The 21287-nt window shown below is 43.3% G+C and overlaps 1 long non-coding RNA gene and 1 other non-coding gene across 2 annotated transcripts in view; one reads left to right on the top strand and one right to left on the bottom strand.

Annotated features, from left to right (window-relative positions):
• LOC141117085 (uncharacterized) overlaps positions 1–20078 on the bottom strand; it is a 40479-nt gene extending 20401 nt beyond the window's left edge. The window contains exons 1-3 of the long non-coding RNA XR_012237096.1: positions 19938–20078; positions 15757–15818; positions 11691–11857 (exon numbers count right to left, since the gene is read on the bottom strand). This is a non-coding gene — a long non-coding RNA (uncharacterized lncRNA). The remainder of the gene's footprint in view (positions 1–11690; positions 11858–15756; positions 15819–19937) is intronic.
• TRNAE-UUC (transfer RNA glutamic acid (anticodon UUC)) lies at positions 2017–2088 on the top strand. Its single transcript has one exon. It is a non-coding gene; the product is annotated as a tRNA-Glu (tRNA).
• Positions 20079–21287: the final 1209 nt, after the last annotated feature.

Raw genomic sequence — 21287 nt, forward strand, 5'->3', positions numbered from 1 at the left:
TCTGCAGCGTCTGCAGAAGCTTTAAGGTTCAACAATACATCGGCCAAACATAATCACCTGTAAAAAAGTACCTGAGATGTTGGTGGTAAACAGCCTGCTAAGCATGGGGGGAACCAAACCAAGTCCTCCAAAAGTTGCCAAAAGTGTAAATGTAGACATTAAGCTTTAAGGTTAATCAAAAATATCACATTCTAAAGGGAAAGGCAGAACAAGGGGGGGGGGGGTATGGAAGAGGGAAAGAGGGAGGAAAAGGGGGAGGGAAGGTTGGAGGAAGAAGGGGGTGAGGGTTGGGGGGAACCCCCACACCCCTTCCTTACCCCCCAAACTCCCCTCCCCGCCTTTCCTCCCTCTCTCCCTCTTCCATACTCCCCCTCCCCCTTGTTATACCTTTCCCTTTAGAATGTGATATTTTTGATTAACCTTAAAGCTTAAGGTCTACAGTTACACTCTTGGCAACTTTTGGATATGAGGTAGCATTTGGAGGACTCGGTTTGCTTCCCCCCGGGCCTAGCAGGCTGTTTACCACCAACATCTCAGACACTTTTTTACAGGTGATTATGTTTGATCGATGTATTGTCGATCGACATTAAGTAATTGATTATGTTGTGAAGTTTGGAGGCTGGTAGGCTTTTGAGGCATGTGTTGGACCGGCTATGAGGGGAGGTTGGAACTCTTTTTGTCTTCAGAGATGGGAGGAGTCTTTCCAGATGGGAGGAGACTTTCTTTAGGTTTTCTCTGCTGGAGAAATGAGAACTCTTCCCGCCAGTGAGGTCCTTTATGTAGAAGTCCAAGGACTCACTCACATGGGGTGTATGAATCTGTACCCTGTGTGGGGGCTATGTTTACCCCATGCGGGTGCAGTTGCGCGGATGCACCTTGGGTGCATTCGGGGCCGTGCACTGGCACCCACACAGATGTCACATTGGGTAAAGCTGCTGCACCCCAGTTGACAGCAATGGGACTGCCTACACGGGATGCTGGGACCTAGACATAGCCCCTCCACCAGAGTGCGACCTAGACATGGCTCCTCCATCAGAGTGCAACCTAGACATGGCCCCTCCACCAGAGTGCGACTTCCACAAGATGACTCCACCAGAGTTCAACTGGGAGATCTGCTTTAAGTTCTACAAAAAACATCGTGTTTGCTTTATGCTACCTTCAGAAAGTGATGATGACACTGAGACTCCACTGAGTCTCACTGAAACTCAACAAAAACATGGCGTCCTCTTTCAGAAAGCATTAAAGAAATCCTGTCAGCAGGGGACTCCATCAAAACGTCGTAAACGCTCTATGCTTCCTCAAGAAAGCGACGTTGACATGGAGACTCCAGTAAAAAGTTGCTTTCGCTGTCGGAAAACAAATAAGAAGGAAATTCAAAAAACCAGAAGTGTCATCAGCCGCCCCTACAGAAGAACCCTCAAACATGACAGCACTGGACAGAAGAAAAAGAACCAGAAAAAGAAACAAAAATAGAAATTCCTTTTCTGCAGGTGTGCGATGGACTGGCTGTAAGGGGAGGTTGTAGGCCAGTAGACTTTTCTCTTTTCTGCAGGCGTGTGTTAGACCGGCTGTGAGGGCAGGTTGGAGGCCGGTAGACTTTTTTCTTTTCTATCAATGTAGTTGGGCAAGAAGATAATTGGCTTCATCTTAGAAGAAGATTCAACAAAAAGTCTGAGGAACCCTCCTAGGGACCTTTACGGCTGTACCAACACATGTCCCTACACTGGTGGCGGCTGCCACTCCAGTAACCGGAGGGTCCTCCCATCAGGCCCCCATTTTTGATTTTAGAGCTTCTGAATCACCATCGATGTAGCTGGACAAACAAGACAATTGGCTGTTCCTAGAAGACTCAACAAAAAGTCTGAGGAACCCTCCCAAGGACCAGGTACAGCTGTACCAACACAGGTCCCTACACTGGTGGCGGCTGGCGGTGGAGTTTGCATGTTCTCCCTGTGCTTGCGTGGGTTTCCTCCGGGTACTCTGGTTTCCTCCCACACTACAAAGACATGTTACCTTGCGTTGGTGGTGCAGTGGTGAGCATAGCTGCCTTTCAAGCAGCTGACCCGGGTTCGATTCCCGGCCAACGCCATCTCCAATACTTGGAGTCCTCAGAGAGAAAAGCGCTATACAAGGTCAATGCGGAGTATATACTGTATTAGCAGTGGAATAAAGGATAATAGTGGATAAAGTAAATAGATATATAGGACAGTGGATATATAATATATACAGAGAGTACACGTCACACCTCTATTTCTGGGTATATACGGGGGATATAGTATATAGAGATATATAGGACAGTGGATATATAGTATATACAGAGAGTACATATCAACAGCTGAGTAACTGTGGAGAGATAGGAGCTGGCAATTAGCCGACAGGTGAGCGGCCAGCCCTGAGAAGGAGGGGCTGAGCCCAGCCCTGATAAGTACCATATATCACATTAGTGACACTGCACTGCTCTGATGACAGAGAGCAGTGTTTTTTTTCTTCACTTTTTTAGTGTGTAGTATAGTACACAGCACTGTACTACACACTCTCCTCTCACAGCAATCTGTGAGAGGGGAGACTTGACAGGCTGCAGCCGACAACCTGTGTTTACATTGGGATCACTGTAATTAGGCCAATCACAGCGGCCCTGTACCCCAATCTGTGATTTCTGTAGGTGGATTCAAACACGCTTGGGACAAACATAGTAAATCTATACTCTGACAAACAAATAAAAAAAATGCATGGAACAGACTCGATGGACAACTTGGTCTTTTTTCTGTTGTCACTCTTCTATGTTTAAGTCATTTTGTCATTTTGGTCACTGTGAGTTGTTTTTGTAAATGACTCCGATATGCTGTCCATTGTCAAACCAAATCTTACCAATGCCGGATTCTTTGACTGATTATTTCTATCAGAGGCAAGTATCAGTGACACATTGCTCCAAAGAAACAGGCTAGTTTTAGTTGCAGTGTTTTGAGGGTTATGCAGAGCTGTATTTCCCATAATGGTGCCCATGGGCCACAACCTAGGGCAGCAGAGTTGGAGAGCATTACCAACCCTCAACATTTACAAATTCTCATGAGATTACCCTCTTCTAACAACCTTTGGATATGTGTGGCTGAATTTAACAAGAAAATTGTAGGGCCAAGGGGGATCTAGAGAGGGGTCCGAAAGTTCTCTATGGATTAAGAAACAAGACACCTCCTCTCCTTTCTCTTGTTTAGTGGTCTGTACAGTTGAAAACTAGCTCTGCATATAACACAGACAGTTGATTTCTTCAACACATATTCTAGCATTAGTTTTCTTTAACCACTTCCCGCCCGGCCTATAGCAGAATGACGGCCGGGCGGTGGTTTAGTTATCCTGACTGGGCATCTTATGACGTCCAGCAGGATAACATGCCGGTGCTCGGCCACGGGGGGTCGCTGGTGCTGTGTGTCAGTCTGACACACCGCATCTCCGATCGTGGTATGGAGCCTCTGACGGAGGCTTCTTACCATGTGATCAGCTGTGACCAATCACAGCTGAGCATCGCGTGAACCAGGAAGTGCTGGTAAACGTCTTTCCTCGGTTCACGTTGACAGGGAGAGCAATCAGCAGCTCTCCCTGTTGGGGGGGGGGGGGGGGGGGTCTGTGCTGATAATTAGAACATTGATTATCAGCACAGCCCCCATCAGATGTGCCCATAAGCTGCCAATCAGTGCCCATAAGCTGCCAATCAGTGCCCATCAGCTGCCAGTCTGTGCCCCATCAACAACGCCTGTCAGTGTCAAAAGTGCCAATCAGTGCTCATAAATATGCCAATCAGTGCCCCATCAGTAATGCCTGTCAGTGCCCTTCAGATGCCAATCAGTAATGTAGGTCAGTAGCTCCTCATCAGTGCTGCCTATCCAGTGCCATTTATCTGCCCATCAGTGTCACCTCATCAGTATCCGTCAGCGAAGAAGAAAACTAAATTTTATAACAGAAACAAAGAAAAACTTTTTTTTCCCAAAATTTCAGTCTTTTTTTAGTTTGTTTAGCAAAAAATAAAAGCACCAGTGATCAAATACCACCAAAAGAAAGCTCTATTTGTGGGAAGAAAATTCAAAAAATTTCGTTTGGGTACATGTTGTATGACCGCGCAATTGTCATTCAAAGTGTGAAAGCGCTGAAAGCTGAAAATTTTCCTGGGTAGAAAGGGGCGAAAGTGCCTGTTATTGAAGTGGTTAATAAAATAATGACATGATAGAATGAGCAGAGCCTAGGACAGAATTGTCCTGGGCTAAAAAGGACTTCAGGTTTATGTATGAAAATGTGCTAAAGAAAATTTTTCCCTCATTGCATCCATTCAGCTTCCAAACATAATATCTTGAGTTTGTGGTTAGAAAATGAAACAATGATTCTAAATAGTTGCCACGGGCAACAAAAAGTTACTTGTTAGAACACTTTTAATTTAAAGTCGAACTAAACCCACCTAAACTTTAAAGCAAGGAAGCTGCCATGTTAGCCTTTGTTTGATTAGCAGTTGCCATAGTGCTGCACGTGATCAGTTATGACACCAGCCATTTGATGGTTTTGCAAAGCAAATGTGACAGTTATCATTCAGGGCATGCCTTGGAACAGTTAAATTGTAGGGATTAGTTGAGCTGTAAGCCCCTTAGGACCTGTATTAACAGGTTTCAGTTAGAAAATGCAGAGTAGATGCTTCTGAGATTGTTCAGAATTCATTGCAGATGCAGTTGACCTGCATTTGAACAGCCTCAGTTGCTGTTGCATTCCTATAGACTTGTATAAGAGATAAGCAATTCTCAAATGAACAAAAGCCTGTCGAAATTTTACTCTGCAAGGTTCCTCCATACCATGTATAAACAGGGCTTTTTTTCAGCAGGAACTAGGGGGAACTCAGTTCCACCACCTCTGGCATCAGGTCTTCTACTCCCTGCTCACCACTATCACTTGGTAACACTGAAGTCTAGCTTCTGCGTTTACAAGTGATAGCTTATCTCCCAGTAGCTCCCATAGGTCAGATCTCCTGCACAGATCCCACTGAGTGCCTGACAGGGACAAGGGAGATACAGAACAGGTGCCCAGGGTTCAGTGCAGTCATAGGCAGGAGAGGGTGCATGGTAGGCTGCACCCTCTGTGGTCTCCATTGTTTCCCTGGCGACCAGTTACTGATGCTCCTACTGCATGATCCCCCTTGCAAGTGACTATAGTATAGTATGCTGGGAGATACTACAGCCGGATAGGTGTTTCAGCTTAATATTGCAACAAAGGTAAGACATATGACAGATGGTGAAGCTTTTAAGGAGGGGGGAGAAGATGAGGGCAGTGGAGAGAGGGGGTTGTATGCAGAGGGAAGAGCTACTATTTGATGCCATTTGGTAGGTATGTGTGTGTGGTTGGCATGGTTGAGTTCCTGCACCTATTCACTGAGAAAAAAAGCCCTGTGTATAAACAAGGGCAAGGATAAATCCAAGGAAAAAAACAAGCTTAAAGCGGAGTTTCACCCTAAAGTGGAACTTCTGCTCATCGGATTCCTCCCCCCCCTCTGGTGCCACAATTGCCACCTTCCAGGGGAGAGGGGGGTGCAGATACCTGTCTAATACAGGTATCTGCACCCACATCCGGTCATAGATAGCCGCAGAATAGCCGCAGATACCCGCCCCCCCATTGTGTTCTGGGAAACACTCAGTTTCCAAAACACAACGGGGACCAGTGAAGACGCGCAGCGCGACTTGCGCATGCGCAGTAGGGAACCGGGCAGTGAAGCCGCAACGCTTCACTTCCTGATACCCTGACTGAGGATGGTGGTGGGGGCAGCCGAGAGACGAGCGATCGATCGGCTTCCGACATCGCTGGACCCTGGGTCAGGTAAGTGTCCATTTATTAAAAGTCAGCAGCTGCAGTATGTGTAGCTGTTGGCTTTTAATATTTTTTTTTTTTAAGGTGGAGCTCAGCTTTAACTTACCGACCAGCCCGCAGACAACCAAATAACCTGTCTAACAGTATGCGTTAAAAGCAGCAGTTTAGTCTGCACACATTTGCAAATGCATGCGTAAGCCACAGAGCCTCATTAAGGCACCCTGGTATCTGTGGTACCTAACACTAACTTATAAGCATCCACACAGTGGAGGCATATGCATTCTGATAGATAGGTGAGAGTAGGTGGACTGAAGGGGAGCCACCCCTTCTTAATGGTACAGGGGCACACTGAACACCCATCATATAGCACAATGGCTGCAAACGTGTCAGTACGTTGCCTGACAAAAAAACATGACAGTGATACAAAAAAGACGCCACTTGACCCCATCTATAGCTGGCTATCGCAGTAAGAAGCATTGGAAGGCTAACAACAGGTATCCCTTTCATGACTAAGCCTATTTCTGACATTTGGTGTTTACAAGTTAAAATCCGTATTTTTTGCTAGAAAATTACTTAGAGCCCCCAAACATTATATACAGTGGGAATGGAAAGTATTCAGACCCCCTTAAATTTTTCACTCTTTGTTATATTTTGCACCCGTTTGCTAAAATCATTTAAGTTCATTTTTGTCCTCATTAATGTACACACAGCACCCCATATTGACAGAAAAACACAGAATTGTTGACATTTTTTCAGATTTATTAAAAAAGAAAAACTGAAATATCACATGGTCCTAAGTATTCAGACCCTTTGCTCAGTATTTAGTAGAAGCACCCTTTTGATCTAATACAGCCATGAGTCTTTTTGGGAAAGATGCAACAAGTTTTTCACATCTGGATTTGGGGATCCTCTGCCATTCCTCCTTGCAGATCCTTTCCAGTTCTGTCAGGTTGGATGGTAAACGTTGGTGGACAGCCATTTTTAGGTCTCTCCAGAGATGCTCAATTGGGTTTAAGTCAGAGCTCTGGCTGGGCCATTCAAGAACAGTCACGGAGTTGTTGTGAAGCCACTCCTTCGTTATTTTAGCTGTGTGCTTAGGGTCATTATCTTGTTGGAAGGTAAACCTTCGGCCCAGTCTGAGGTCCTGAGCACTCTGGAGAAGGTTTTCATCCAGGATATCCCTGTACTTGGCCACATTCATCTTTCCCTCGATTGCAACCAGTCGTCCTGTCCCTGCAGCTCAAAAACACCCCTACAGCATGATGCTGCCACCACCATGCTTAACTGTTGGGACTGTATTGGACAGGTGATGAGCAGTGCTTGATTTTCTCCACACATACAGCTTAGAATTAAGGCCACAAAGTTCTATCTTGGTCTCATCAGACCAGAGAATCTTATTTCTCACCATCTTGGAGTCCTTCAGGTGTTTTTTTTTAGCAAACTCCATGTGGGCTTTCATGTGTCTTGCACTTAGGAGAGGCTTTCGTCGGGCCACTCTGCCATAAAGCCCCGACCGGTGAAGGGCTGCAGTGATGGTTGACTTTCTACAACTTTCTCTCATCTCCCGACTGCATCTGTGGAGCTCAGCCACAGTGATCTTTGGGTTCTACTTTACCTCTCTCTCCAAGACTCTTCTCCCCCGATAGCTCAGTTTGGCCGGACGGCCAGCTTTAGGAAGGGTTCTGGTCGTCCCAAATGTCTTCCATTTAAGGATTATGGAGACCACTGTGCTCTTAGGAACCTTAAGTGCAGCAGAAATTTGTGACCTTGGCCAGATCTGTGCCTTGCCACAATTCTGTCTCTGAGCTCTTCAGGCAGTTCCTTTGACCTCATGATTCTCATTTGCTCTGACATGCACTGTGAGCTGTAAGGTCTTATATAGACAGGTGTGTGGCTTTCCTAATCAAGTCCAATCAGTATAATCAAACACAGCTGGACTCAAATGAAGGTGTAGAACCATCTCAAGGATGATCAGAAGAAATGGACAGCACCTGAGTTAAATATATGAGTGTCACAGCAAAGGGTTTGAATACTTAGGATCATGTGATATTTCAGTTTTTCTTTTTTAATAAATCTGCAAAAATGTTAACAATTCTGTGTTTTTCTGTCAATATGGGGTGCTGTGTGTACATTAATGAGGAAAAAAAATTAACTTAAATGATTTTAGCAAATGGCTGCAATATAACAAAGAGCGAAAAATTTAAGGGGGTCTGAATACTTTCTGTCCCCACTGTATATTTTTTTAGCACAGAATCTAGAGAATAAAATGGCGATTGTTGCAATATTTTATGTCACACGGTATTTGTGCAGCGTTTTTTTAAACGCAACTTTTTGGGAAAAGGGAGACTTTCATGAATTTTTAAAAAATGAAACAGTAAAGTTAGCCCAATTTTTTTGTATAATGTGAAAGATGATGCTACGCCGAGTAAATAGATACCAAACATGTCACGCTTTATAACTGCATGCACTCGTGGAATGGCGACAAACTACAGTACCTAAGAATCTCCATAGGCGACGCTTTAAATTTACGGTTACCAGGTTAGAGTTACAGAGGAGGTCTAGGGCTAGAATTATTGCTCTCGCTGTGACGATCGCGGAGATATCTCACATGTGTGATTTGAACACCGTTTACATATGCGGGCATGACTTCCGTATGTGTTTTCTTTTCTGCACAAGCTCGTGGGGACGGCGGCGCTTTAAAATTTTTTTTTTTATTATTATTAATTTTTATATTATTAAATTGTGTTTAAAAAAAAAAAAATTGATCACTTTTATTGCTGTCACAAGGGATGTAAACATCCCTTGTGACAGTAATAGGTGGTGACAGGTACTCTTTATGGAGGGATCGGGGGTCTAAAAGACCCCCGATCTCTCCTTTGCACTTCAAAGTATTCAGACTGCCGTTTTCGGGGGAATCTGAATACTGTATATTTTTTTAAAACCGGCGCCATTGGCGGCTGAGTAAACAGGAAGTGACATTGTGACGTCGCTTCTGTGTTTACAATCAGGAGACTGGAACAAAGCCGTTTCCGGTTTTGTGCCAGTCTGTCCCTAGCCGCCGGAAGAGGCGGATCGATGATTGGGACTCCAGGTGGGACGGAAGCCCCGTTCAGAGCGACGGGAGGTGGCGGGAGGGGGGGACGTCCCCTCCCTCTCCTCCGGGATAACAGCCCAGTGGCTTTTTTAGATATCTAGATACAATCTTAGGAAAATAAAGTGTCAGGAATGCAAGAAAGATTATTATCTTCCATTAGCTTGCCTCTTTGAAGGGGATTCTAGCATGTAAGCAGGAGATTTTTGTAATGACATGCAGTCTTTCTCTGGGTAAGTATACTTACTAGCTAGTGTGAATTGTTGTGGTTTAAAGGCATGTGCACTACAGGTTAGACTGGCAGAACAACTTGTAATGCCGCGTACACACGACCGGTTTTGCCGTCAGAATAAACTCCGAAGGTTTCTCCGATGGAACTTCGACGGAATTCCATTCAAGCGGTCTTGCCTACACACGGTCAAACCAAAGTCCGACCGTCAAGAACGTGGTGACGTACAACACTTACGACGGGACTAGAAAAAGGAAGTTCAATAGCCAGTAGCCAATAGCTTCCGTCTCGTACTAGCTTCAGAGCATGCGTCGCTTTTGGTCCGCCGAAACAGCATACAGACGATCGGTTTTCCCAATAGGAATTGGTTCCATCAGAAATATTTAGAACATGTTCCGTGTCTAGGTCCGTCAGAATTTTCGAAAAAAAAAAATCTGATGAGGCCTACACACGATCGGAATAGACAATGAAAAGCTTCCGTCTGACTTTTCTGTTGGACATTCCGCTCGTGTGTACGCGGCTTTAGGAACATGGCATGTCTGGAGTAGCCGTGGGAGAAGGTCACAGCAGATGGAGTCATTTTGCTAATGAAAAAGGAGCTATACATGTAATACTGAATGGAAATTAAGAGTAAAAACAGATCATTATTCCAGGCTGCCCTGGGCTGTGATAATTTAACATTTCATCTTCACACATTAAGAATATCCAGATTATAGAACCCCAGCAGAAGTACAGTCTCTGTACTAAGAAATCCACAAAAACTAGCTTTTTAGTACTTTTTCAGTAATAATGTTATATTTCACAGATACAGTTATATCCATATTTTGTCTTTTTCCTATCTTTGATGGACTTTTCCAGTTATTTCTTTTTGCTTAACAAAAAAAACATTCTCAGCATTTCTTTTTATTGTAATACATGCAGGTATTATTTTAACAGCTTTTCTCTGAAATCTGCAAACCATGTGAGCATACGTCATCTTCTTCCATTTCTTGGCGGGGGCAGCAACCTGTAGATCGCCATCTACCAGTAGATCGTGGACAAGTGACTGGTAAATTGCGGTTTGGGCTTGATGACCCACCATTTTAGAGCATCAAACAGAATGCAATGTAGAGGGACTACTTGTAAAGTTGGAGATGTAGTAGGGAGCACGAGCTGCATAAGCCGATGCCTCCTCTGTTATGCTGGCTCCTGTCCCATGTGGAGTTATACCAACTGCACCTCATCTCTTATCCTGGCTCCCGGTCTCCAGAGCAGTTCCAGCAGCAGGAAAGAAGAGATCTTCAGGTCATTGTAAAGAAATATACTAGGCATAATAGTATAGGGCTGCTTTCATACTGATGTGCTGCGGTTTACCCATACCACGGGTGCAGTGCAGTGTACCTGCAGCTTTCCTGCGGGTTAGCTGGGCTTAGCCATAGGCTTTTATTATATCCTGTGGGTTTGGTGCACCTTCTGAATGAAGGAGTTTTGGTGTGCTTTCTGAAAGCATACCACACCTGCAAGATATAATAAAAAAGTCTATGGAAAAGCGCAACTAACCCAGGAAAGTCGCAGATGCACTGCGCTGCACCCACAGTTTAGGTAAACTGCGGCACATCAGTGTGAAAGCATCTTTATAGGGGGCTCAGAACAGTAAGGGTTAATTTACATTTGCAGTTTGGTAGGTGGTAAAACCACATAGTTAAAGCCGTTGTAACCCTTAAAAAAAAAGAAAAAATCCTGTTCCCTTATGGCCAACGCTGTTTTTTTAAATTATTTTTTATGTATATTGCCGGGATCTGGCAATACATTACAGCCGTGAGCAATTTTTAATGACATTTTTTACTTTAGAAATGTCATTTTGCTGCAGTACTTTTCTAAACATAGGAAAAATGTGCAACAGGCAGACTAAGGGGACCCCCCCCAGGCACGATGTTTAAATGTATATTTTATTTTTATTGTTTCACTTTAAGCATTCTTAAGATCACTGCTCCTGAAAAAACGTCAGTTTTAAAAACTTTTTTTCACATTGATACAGGGGGCAGTACCCGGGTCCCCAAACACTTTTTATGGCAATAACTTGCATATAAGCCTTTAAAATGAGCACTTTTGATTTTTTACATTCGTGTCCCATAGACTTTAATGGCTTTCGCATGTTTGCACAAATTTTTTGTCTGTTCGCAAGTTCTGGTACGAACTGAACCGAGGGTTGTTCGGCTCATCCCTATTATCTGTCAGTACCTTTGATATGCATACGCTTGTTCTGGGTCAGTGATTCGTTTAGCAGTAGTGCAGCTTTAAGGATACTGGCCTGTAATGGTCACATTCCAAAACAAGGCATCAGCATAGAGAACACTCTGTGACTGGAGGAATGGGCCGTCACGTGACTTTGAAGGGTTATATAACTGCGCTTGCTTCCCCGCACGCCGCCATTTTTCTTTTTTTTTTTTTGGAATGAATGAATGGTACGTTACTTGCTTCAGAGTCCTGAACATTGCTGGGCTTTATAGATGAATAAACTGGCATCCGGTTACAGCTTAGATCTACTAGACTGACCTGGTTGTTCACATTGTACGCCTCGTCATATGCTGTCCTCCAGCGGTATATCTCCGGTTTACCATACACATCTAAAAGGGATTGCCCGGCTTCTGGGATTTTCGTCCTCGGTGAACTTTTCGTGAATCATTTCCACAGTCTTAAAGTGCACAGTTTTACCTGCAAAGCTTGATATAGACACACAAAGAAAACAATATGTCACTTGCATGTCTGCATTTTTACCCAGCACACTGTAATGCGCTCCAATGCATAGATCTGAATTAGGTATCATATTGTGAGACTTCAATAAACAGAAAAAGAACCAAAAAACGAATCATTGTGATGTGTAATAATGCACACCAGCACACGGGTTCTAGCAAGCACCCTGCTGTGAACGAGCCCTTGCTATTAAAAGGAAATGCACTAAACTGCATGCATTTTAACAATATATTGGGGCTGATTAACTAAAGGCAAATAGACTGTGCAATTTGCAAGAGCAGCTGCTCCAGAGCTTAGTAAATGGGGGGAAGCTCTGCTGACTTTCATCTTCCTATCATCTGCACACAAAAATATATATTTACAGTGTCTCTCAAAAGTGAGAACCGTTTTGTAAATATTTTATTATATCTTTTCATGTGACAACACTGGGTCCATATTGGGTCCAAAGTGTCAATATTTTGTGTGGCCACCATTATTTTCCAGCACTGCCTTAACCCTCTTGGGCATGGAGTTCACCAGAGCTTCACAGGTTGCCACTGGAGTCCTCTTCCACTCCTCCACGACGACTTCATGGTTCCAGTAATCCATGTCCTTAGTCTGCTTGTCTTCAGACTTCTCCTCAGTCTTCCCAAGGGAATGGGGGGCTTCAGTAACCAAAACTGCAGTGTTTATCCTTATGACACATCACAGGAAGCACCTCCATTGTTAACAGAGTACAGAATTAAAATTAGACTTAGGAAACTTAACATTAATAAATCACTGGGACCAGATGGCTTGCATCCGAGGGTACTTAGGGAACTCAGTCAAGTAATTGCCAGACCACTGTTCCTAATTTTTACTGACAGTCTACTGACTGGAATGGTACCAGCTGATTGGAGGAAAGCCAATGTAGCACCAATATTTAAAAAGGGCCCAAAATACATCCCTGGGAATTACAGACCAGTTAGCCTAACATCAATAGTATGCAAGCTCTTGGAGGGGATGATAAGGGACTATATAAAGTAAGAAAAATAAGAATGCAATCTATATACTGGGGAGAGAACCTCTGGGGGAATCTAGGATGGAAAAGGACCTGGGGGTCCTAGTAGATGACAGGCTCAGCAATGGCATGCAATGCCAAGCTGCTGCTAACAAAGCAAACAGAATATTGGCATACATTAAAAAGGGGATCAACTCCAGAGATAAAACAATCATTCTCCCACTCTACAAGACTCTGGTCCGGCCGCACCTAGAGTATGCTGTCCAGTTCTGGGCACCAGTCCTTAGGAAGGATGTACTGGAAATGGAGCGAGTACAAAGAAGGGCAACAGAGCTAATAAAGGGAGGATATTAGTTATGAGGAAAGGTTGCGAGCATTGAACTTATTTTCTCCGGAGAAGAGACGCTTGAGAGGGGATATGGTTTCAATTTATAAATATAGTACTGGTGACCCCACAATAAGGATAAAACTTTTTGGCGGAAGAGAGTTTAACAAGACACGTGGCCACTCATTAAAATGAGAAGAAAAGAGGTTTAACCTTAAACTACGTAGAGGGTCCTTTACTGTAAGAGCAGCAAGAATGTGGAATTCCCTTCCACAGACGGTGGTCTCATCATCAGCATCAATAGTTTCAAAAAAAACTATTAGATAAGCACCTGAACGACTGCAACATACAGGGATATACAATGTAATACTGACATATAATCACACACATAGGTTAGACTTGATGGACTTGTGTCTGTTTTCAACCTCACCTACTATGTAACTATATTAGTCAGTGACATCACCAGCGCATGAACTGTGCTCTCAATGGACGGCATACTCGAGTGAGCAGCGCACTGTTTGTTTAATAAAATAAGTATGTCATAATGTACTAGTACGCGATGAATACTGGTTCATTATGCCATCACATTGAAGGGGGGGCCGGAAGGTTTTTTTTTTTTTTTTTCTGAATTTATTACTGCTTTAACTTTTCCCTTCTTAATCAAAAAGTATGGCTTTAGATATACTTTAAAAATGGATGGAAACACTTATAACACGTACACACGATCGGACATTGATCAGACATTTCGACAACAAAATCCATGGATTTTTTCCGACGGATGTTGGCTCAAACTTGTCTTGCATACACACGGTCACACAAAGTTAGTCGGAAATTGAGAACGTCAAGAGCGCGGTTATGTACAACACATACGACGAGCCGATAAAAATGAAGTTCACTAGCCAGTGCTACTTTTCTGCTTGATTCCGAGCATGTGTGGAACTTTGTGTATCGGAATGGTGTACACACGATCGGAATTTCCGACAACAGATTTTGTTGTCGGAAAATTTGAGAACCATATCTCAAATTTTGTGTGACGGAAATTCCTATGGAAAATGTCCGATGGAGCCTACACACGGTGTGAATTTCCGACAGCAAGCTCCTATCAAACATTTTCCGTCGGAAAATACTATTGTGTGTAGGGGGCATTACAAATACCCAGTAAAGTGATTGTCCTTAGATATTACACAGAGATTAAACAAATCCTCCAACATGAGTTGTTCATCTGCAGTATCCTCTTCTCTACATCCGTTCAAAGCACAGACTTTATACAGCTTGTCTGAGTTTTCGGAAGGGGGGGGGGGGGGGGGGATCTAACGTTACATTCTGCAGGGCTGATTGGAGTGAAGGGAACCCCCCCCCCGTCACACAGAAACAGAACAAATTACTGGCTGTGTGCTGGAGCTTTCTATCTCTTGGTGTCAGGAAAACTTGTTGGAAGTAACTCATGCTGATAGAGGGACAAAGCAGCAGACAGACATGACACTTAGGGCTCTGAATTGAGACAAGTACACACTATAGAGCAGGGGTGTAAAACTCAAGTTCATTGAGGGCCGCATCAGCATTATGGTTGCCCTCAAAGAGCCAGTGGTATCTGTAAGATTATATAAATTTATCAAGGGCTTTTTTTCTCAGACAATAGGTGCAGGAACTAAAACCGCACCCCCCCCCCCCCCCCCCCACACCGAATTGAGGGATGAGTGCAGCCAAATTGCACAGTAGGAGGGGGATATTAAAGGGGTAATAAATACCAGGAGTATGTTATGTGTGGGGTTTAGAGATGCGCTGTGTACAGAGTGCACATTTCAGGGGTGTGCTGTGTACAGAGTGCACAGTTCAGGGGTGTGCTGTGTACAGCCGAACCGAATTGAGGGATGAGTGCAGCCAAATTGCACAGTAGGAGGGGGATATTAAAGGGGTAATAAATACCAGGAGTATGTTATGTGTGGGGTTTAGAGATGCGCTGTGTACAGAGTGCTCATTTCAGGGGTGTGCTGTGTACAGAGTGCACAGTTCAGGGGTGTGCTGTGTACAGAGTGCACAGTTCAGGGGTGTGCTGTGTACAGAGTGCACAGTTCAGGGGTGTGCTGTGTACAGAGTGCACAGTTCAGGGGTGTGCTGTGTACAGAGTGCACAGTTCAGGGGTGTGCTGTGTACAGAGTGCACAGTTCAGGGGTGTGCTGTGTGCAGGGTTGAGGAGTGTGCTACATACAGAGTACAGGGTTTAGGGGTGTGCTGTGTACAGTATGCAAGGTTAAACTCTTTTACAGGCTGTCCACATCTCATTTCCACCGCTCCTTGGCTCTGACCTCTGTACCACTCTCCCCAAATCCCCACCTTTTGCACATATCTCCTTCAACAGCCCTCATCTGTACCCCCATCACACATTGCGCCTGCATCTCCCTTGTCCCTTTCGTGAGTGCAGGGGAGGCAGAGATCTGTGAGAGCTGCCGAGAGGAAAACTGTCCTTGTAAACACAGTGGGACAGAAAGTGAACTGTTCATTTAACTATGGAACTGTGATTGTACAAAATACAGATTTATTGATAAAAGAACATTCCCATTTACCTTTGATCTATCTTATGATTTGGCGTCTTTAAGATGCTCTTTTCTACTTCCATGGTATGCAGCTGAAGAAATAACAAAGTAAAAGTGTATAAAAAGATGATTATTTGTATCAGAGACCTAAGAAGTAAATGTTTATGCTGGGAGCTTGCTGCCAGAATTGTTGGCACACACTTTTTTAATGCAAATTATTTTTGATCATATCTGTAAAACTGGCTATATACATTACAACCTGATTGCACCATCTCCTTACTGAATCCAGGTAATCAGAAGAATGTACAATGAAATTGTAACAAATAAAGGTCTATTTATAAAAATAAAAGTCTCAAGCAGCCATCTGTCAAGAATAATTTAGTATTTTTGTCTAATATGTTAATTTCCTATGATTGTCAACTCCATCTAGTGCCCATTAATGTGGTTTTGTCCTGCAGTACTTCAGTCATGAAAATACAGCATTCTGGAAACTAGATGGAGCTGACAGTTATTAGAAATTAACATTACACAAAAATACAGGATTGGATGTGACAGCAATTTTTTTTTATATATAAATAGACCCCATGGTGTCCGCTTTACACATCTTATACCTGTAAGCGTTAAGCTCCATTCGCTTGGGTGTCTAGCCAAGCTACAAAGGCCAGCGGCAAGAATCTACTGATTCCTGTGGCTGGGATTAACAGCTGTGTGTGGATAGCAGGAGCCGCTGAGCCCATACACTGTAATGACAGGCTGGCTGTTGGCCGCAGGTATTTGTGACTGTTCTCACAGCCAGCAATCACCGCAGTGCGTCCAGCTGAGATTACCACAGATAATCGCTGAGCGTTTATGATTGATCGATCAACCCTGAATGTGTCAGGAAACCAATCATAAATCTAATTTATCTGTTTTGATAGATCATTTAAAACTAAAGTTTAGGTCTGATTTCCTTGTATAGTAAAATTGTTCCTGTATGAAGAAATGTAAGTATGCATATCTCATACCTGATTGATTCCTCTGTAAGCTGCAAATTACTGTAGCAGTTGCCATTACTACAGTGCAGTGGCGGCTGGTGCTCAATTTTTGGGGGGGTGCAAACAAACTGAAAAATTCTGAAGAAAAAACAAATTGCAGCCTCACTGTGCCCATCAAACACAGCCACTGTCCCTCATCAAACGCAGCCACTGTGCCCCATCAAACGCAGCCACTGTGCCCCATCAAACGCAGCCACTGTGCCCCATCAAACGCAGCCACTGTCCCCCATCAAACGCAGCCACTGTCCCCCATCAAACGCAGCCACTGTCCCCCATCAAACGCAGCCACTGTGCCCCATCAAACGCAGCCACTGTGCCCCATCAAACGCAGCCACTGTGCCCCATCAAACGCAGCCACTGTGCCCCATCAAACGCAGCCACTGTGCCCCATCAAACGCAGCCACTGTGCCCCATCAAACGCAGCCACTGTGCCCCATCAAATGCAGCCACTGTGCCCCTTCAAACGCAGCCACTGTGCCCCTTCAAACACGGCTACTGTGCCCATCAAATAGGGCCACTGTGCCCCATCAAATAGGGCCACTGTGCCCCATCAAATAGGGCCACTGTGCCCCATCAAATAGGGCCACTGTGCCCCATCAAATGCTCAAATGCGGTTTGAGGTGCAAGTATATGCTCGCCATCTGCCCGGCACTTCCCCTGTCTCGGTGGTGGGTCAGGCATGCGGGTGACGGTGCCAACAAAACCTGGGGAATTCCCAGGAAAAAATCCAAGCCTACTTACTACCAGCTCGCAGACAACCAATTGACGTGTCTAACAGTATGCGTTAAAAACAGGGGTTTAGTCCGCACACATTTGCAAACGCATGCGTAAGCCACAGAGCCACGTCACAGCACCCTGATATCTGTGGTCCGAACACTAAAATTTGAGTGTCCCCACAGTGGAGGCACATGCATTCTAATGGATAAGTGAGGGCAGGTGGACTGAAGGGAGCCCACCCCTTCTTAAAGGTATATGGGGCACACCAAACACCCAGCAGGTAGCACAATGGCTGCAAAGGTGTTGGTGCGTTGCTGGACCAATACACACACCAACCTGATCACAAAAAACTTGCCACCACCCTCATTTATAGCTGGCGATCTTAGTAAGTGGCATTGGAAGGCTACAAACAGATACCAACAAAACCTGGGGAATGCCCAGGAAAAAATCCAAGCCTACTTACCACCAGCTCGCAGACAACCAATTGACCTATCTAACAGTATGCGTTAAAAACCAGGTGACGGTGGCGAGTGGTGGGACCTTGCAACGGGTCAGACAGCAGCTCCTGTGTCCTCCATGTGTCTCCTCCCCTCTTCCTGATAGGCGTCCAATCACAGCGCCTGTCCTTTCAGCCAATCAGGTGCCTGGTAACAGACCCACGCACCTGATTGGCAGAGAGGCGGTTTAGTGTTAGGAAAGCGAATATTCAGAGGGGGAGAGAGGGGGCGGCGGCTCCCGTGCGCCCTTAATGGACACACCGCTACTGCTACAGTGATAGCAGCATTCTGCATAATGAGGGATGCTTGCTGGGTACTGCCAACATCCTGAGAATGCCTTGTATCAATGAATACAAGATATTTTCTGATTGGACATTGGAATGCGGGGCAGTGATGTCCCGATCTTAACCTCATCCAATCAGAGAAAACCTTAATGAAAAAAAAAAAAAAAATAATATATATATATATATATATATATATATATATATATATATATATATATATATATATATATATATATATATAATTTTTTTTTTTTCTCCAGTGCTGAGCGGTTGCAATTCTGCTTAGTAACCACAGGGTATATATAAAAATTAATTCTGCTTAGTAACCACAGGGTATATATAAAAATTAATTATATATATATATATATATATATATATATATATATATATATATATATATATATACACATACACATATATATATATATATATATATATATATATATATATATAATTAATTTTTATATATACCCTGTGGTTACTAAGCAGAATTGCAACCGCTCAGCACTGGAGAAAAAAAAAAAAAATTATATATATATATATATATATATATATATATATATATATATATATATATATATATATATATATATATATATATATATATATATATATATATATTTATTTATTTATTTATTTATTTTTTTTCATTAAGGTTTTCTCTGATTGGATGAGGTTAAGATCGGTATGTATGTATATATACATATGTATATATACATATACACACATACACATACACACAAGGCTTTCCCCGAATGGCATTGCCAAGAGGGTGACCCCCTGTGGTTACTAAGCAGAACTGCAACCGCACAACACGACACAAGTTTGCTGTGATCACTGTGGTAGCAACAACAACTACTACAGTGATTTGCAGATTATACAGGGATCTGTCAGGTATGGGATATGTATATTTATGTTGTTCCAAACTGAACCATTGTAACTATGTAATACAATTCATACCTAAACTTCAGCTTTAAATTAAAAAATTATTGATCATTTCAGTTGATTGCAAAATGCAGAACAATACAGTGGGGGTTATTTACTAAAGGCAAATCCACTTTGCACTACAAGTGCACTGCAAGTTCACTTGGAAGTGCAGTTAGAAGTGCAGTCGCTGTAGATCTGAGGGGTAGATGCAAGGAAAATAAAAAACAGCATTTTTGCTTGTACATGGTTGGATGATAAAATCAGCAGAGCTTCCCCTCAGATCTAAAGCGACTGCACTTGCAGTGCACTTGTAGTGCAAGGTGGATTTGCCTTTAGTAAATCAACTCCAGTGTGTTGCAGCAGTTGATGAAAGATCACTTAAAAGATCACCGTAATTCTTACTGCCAAATTTTCTAATCCAATTTCACAAGAATGCTGCAAAAGGAGAGAGACTCCCCTCTGTGGATATGTAATGACTAATCCAAAGCTTTTACAGCAGTGGTCCCCAGATCTATTAGAAGAAGGTATTCCTCTTTTGCTATCATCCATCTATATCTGAAATATCTATGGGTAAACGCAGCCTTTCATACTGGTGTGGGCTGAACCAGCCGCATACACAAACCTTGGATCTGTTTATCATCTGACAGCAAGCAATGACATTACTGTAGAAGAGCAGAGATACAGTTTAAAGGTCAAATATTGGATTTGCAAGAACAAAGTGACACAAATCCTTGCAAGAGATGATGTCTTACGTGTGATCTCCGGCTGGTTGGAATTAGCAGGGCAGCTCTGTGTTCTATGAAGAGAGTTTGTTGTTTCTGTATCCTGGAGATTGTCCATGTCGCCTACCAGAGCCGCAACAACAAGCTGCTGTACCTTACAAGTGGATGGATAGGATTAATCACCCTTTCACAGCAAAGAGCGAATGGGAATGGAGAACATTCTAAAAGTTTTAATACGTTATTGCTAGATTTAGAAGTTGTAAATAAGCCCTGTCTGTAAAGAAAATATTTTATATTTTATTTTAATAAATTACTTATTGTAATAACAAATGAATTAATATTAATACATACATTAATTTATTACTATATCAATAAATGCAATAATAAACTAATGTAATTAATACATTTATTTAATACATATATATTTTTTTAAATACTTTAATCTTCTAATGCCACTACCTTCCTTTTATACATCTGGCATTACTGAGTCAGATGCCTGGGCCCCCCCTCTTCAAGCTGTGGTTTCATCCACTAATCCTAGGACCTGGTAAGGGCCTGAGGAGGGAACCACAGTGCACAGGGGGGGGGAACGGGTATCTGACACTCCAGGAGGTGTTGGAATCTTTCAGCCACTGTGGCTCTGCCAGGGGCGGACTGACAACTCATGGGGCCCCCCGGACTCTAAGGGATCATGGGGCCCCCAGGTTTAAAGATGGCCACCACAAAGCAGCCATCTTTCTGATGCAACATTAATGCAGCATGGTCTTTGTAGAGGGGCACCTAGCTTGGTGACATGAAGGGTGGCAGGAAACTTAAAGCTGGTGACCCAATAAATGTACTGGAAGCCTCTCATGGGCAGTGCCCCCCTAACAGCATGGGCTCTGAAGGTGCGGCACTGTAAGTCGGACTTTCAGAGTGTATGCGCTGATGAAGTCATCAGCTGCATGCATTCTGAATATCTCCTAAACGGTGTAAGTTTAGGAGATATTCACAGTACCTGCAGGTAAGCCTTTTTAGGAGATATTCACAGTACCTATAGGTGGCTTAACTGTAGGTACAAGTGGTAGTACACTTAACACCACTTTTTTTTTTTTTACAATGTTTAAATTTTTTTTTAATCAAATTTTTAATTTAATCATTTTCATTTTTTTAAACATTTTTTCACAACTCTGTTGGGGGTGGGGGGAGCGGTCTTTGGTGAGATATCAGGGGTCTAAACAGACGTCTCACTTTTGAGACAGAGACAGGTACTGAGGACACAGATTCCCCAGTCCCTTTCTCTGCAGCCTCAGTTGCACTGAAAAAGAGGGACTACTGCCCATTCATAAACTGAAGCATAGTAAACATGGTTTACTATGCTCAGTTCTGAATGAATATAGT

The sequence above is a fragment of the Aquarana catesbeiana genome, linkage group LG13 (assembly GCF_042186555.1).
Source record: "Aquarana catesbeiana isolate 2022-GZ linkage group LG13, ASM4218655v1, whole genome shotgun sequence".
Classification (NCBI taxonomy): Eukaryota; Metazoa; Chordata; class Amphibia; order Anura; family Ranidae; genus Aquarana; species Aquarana catesbeiana.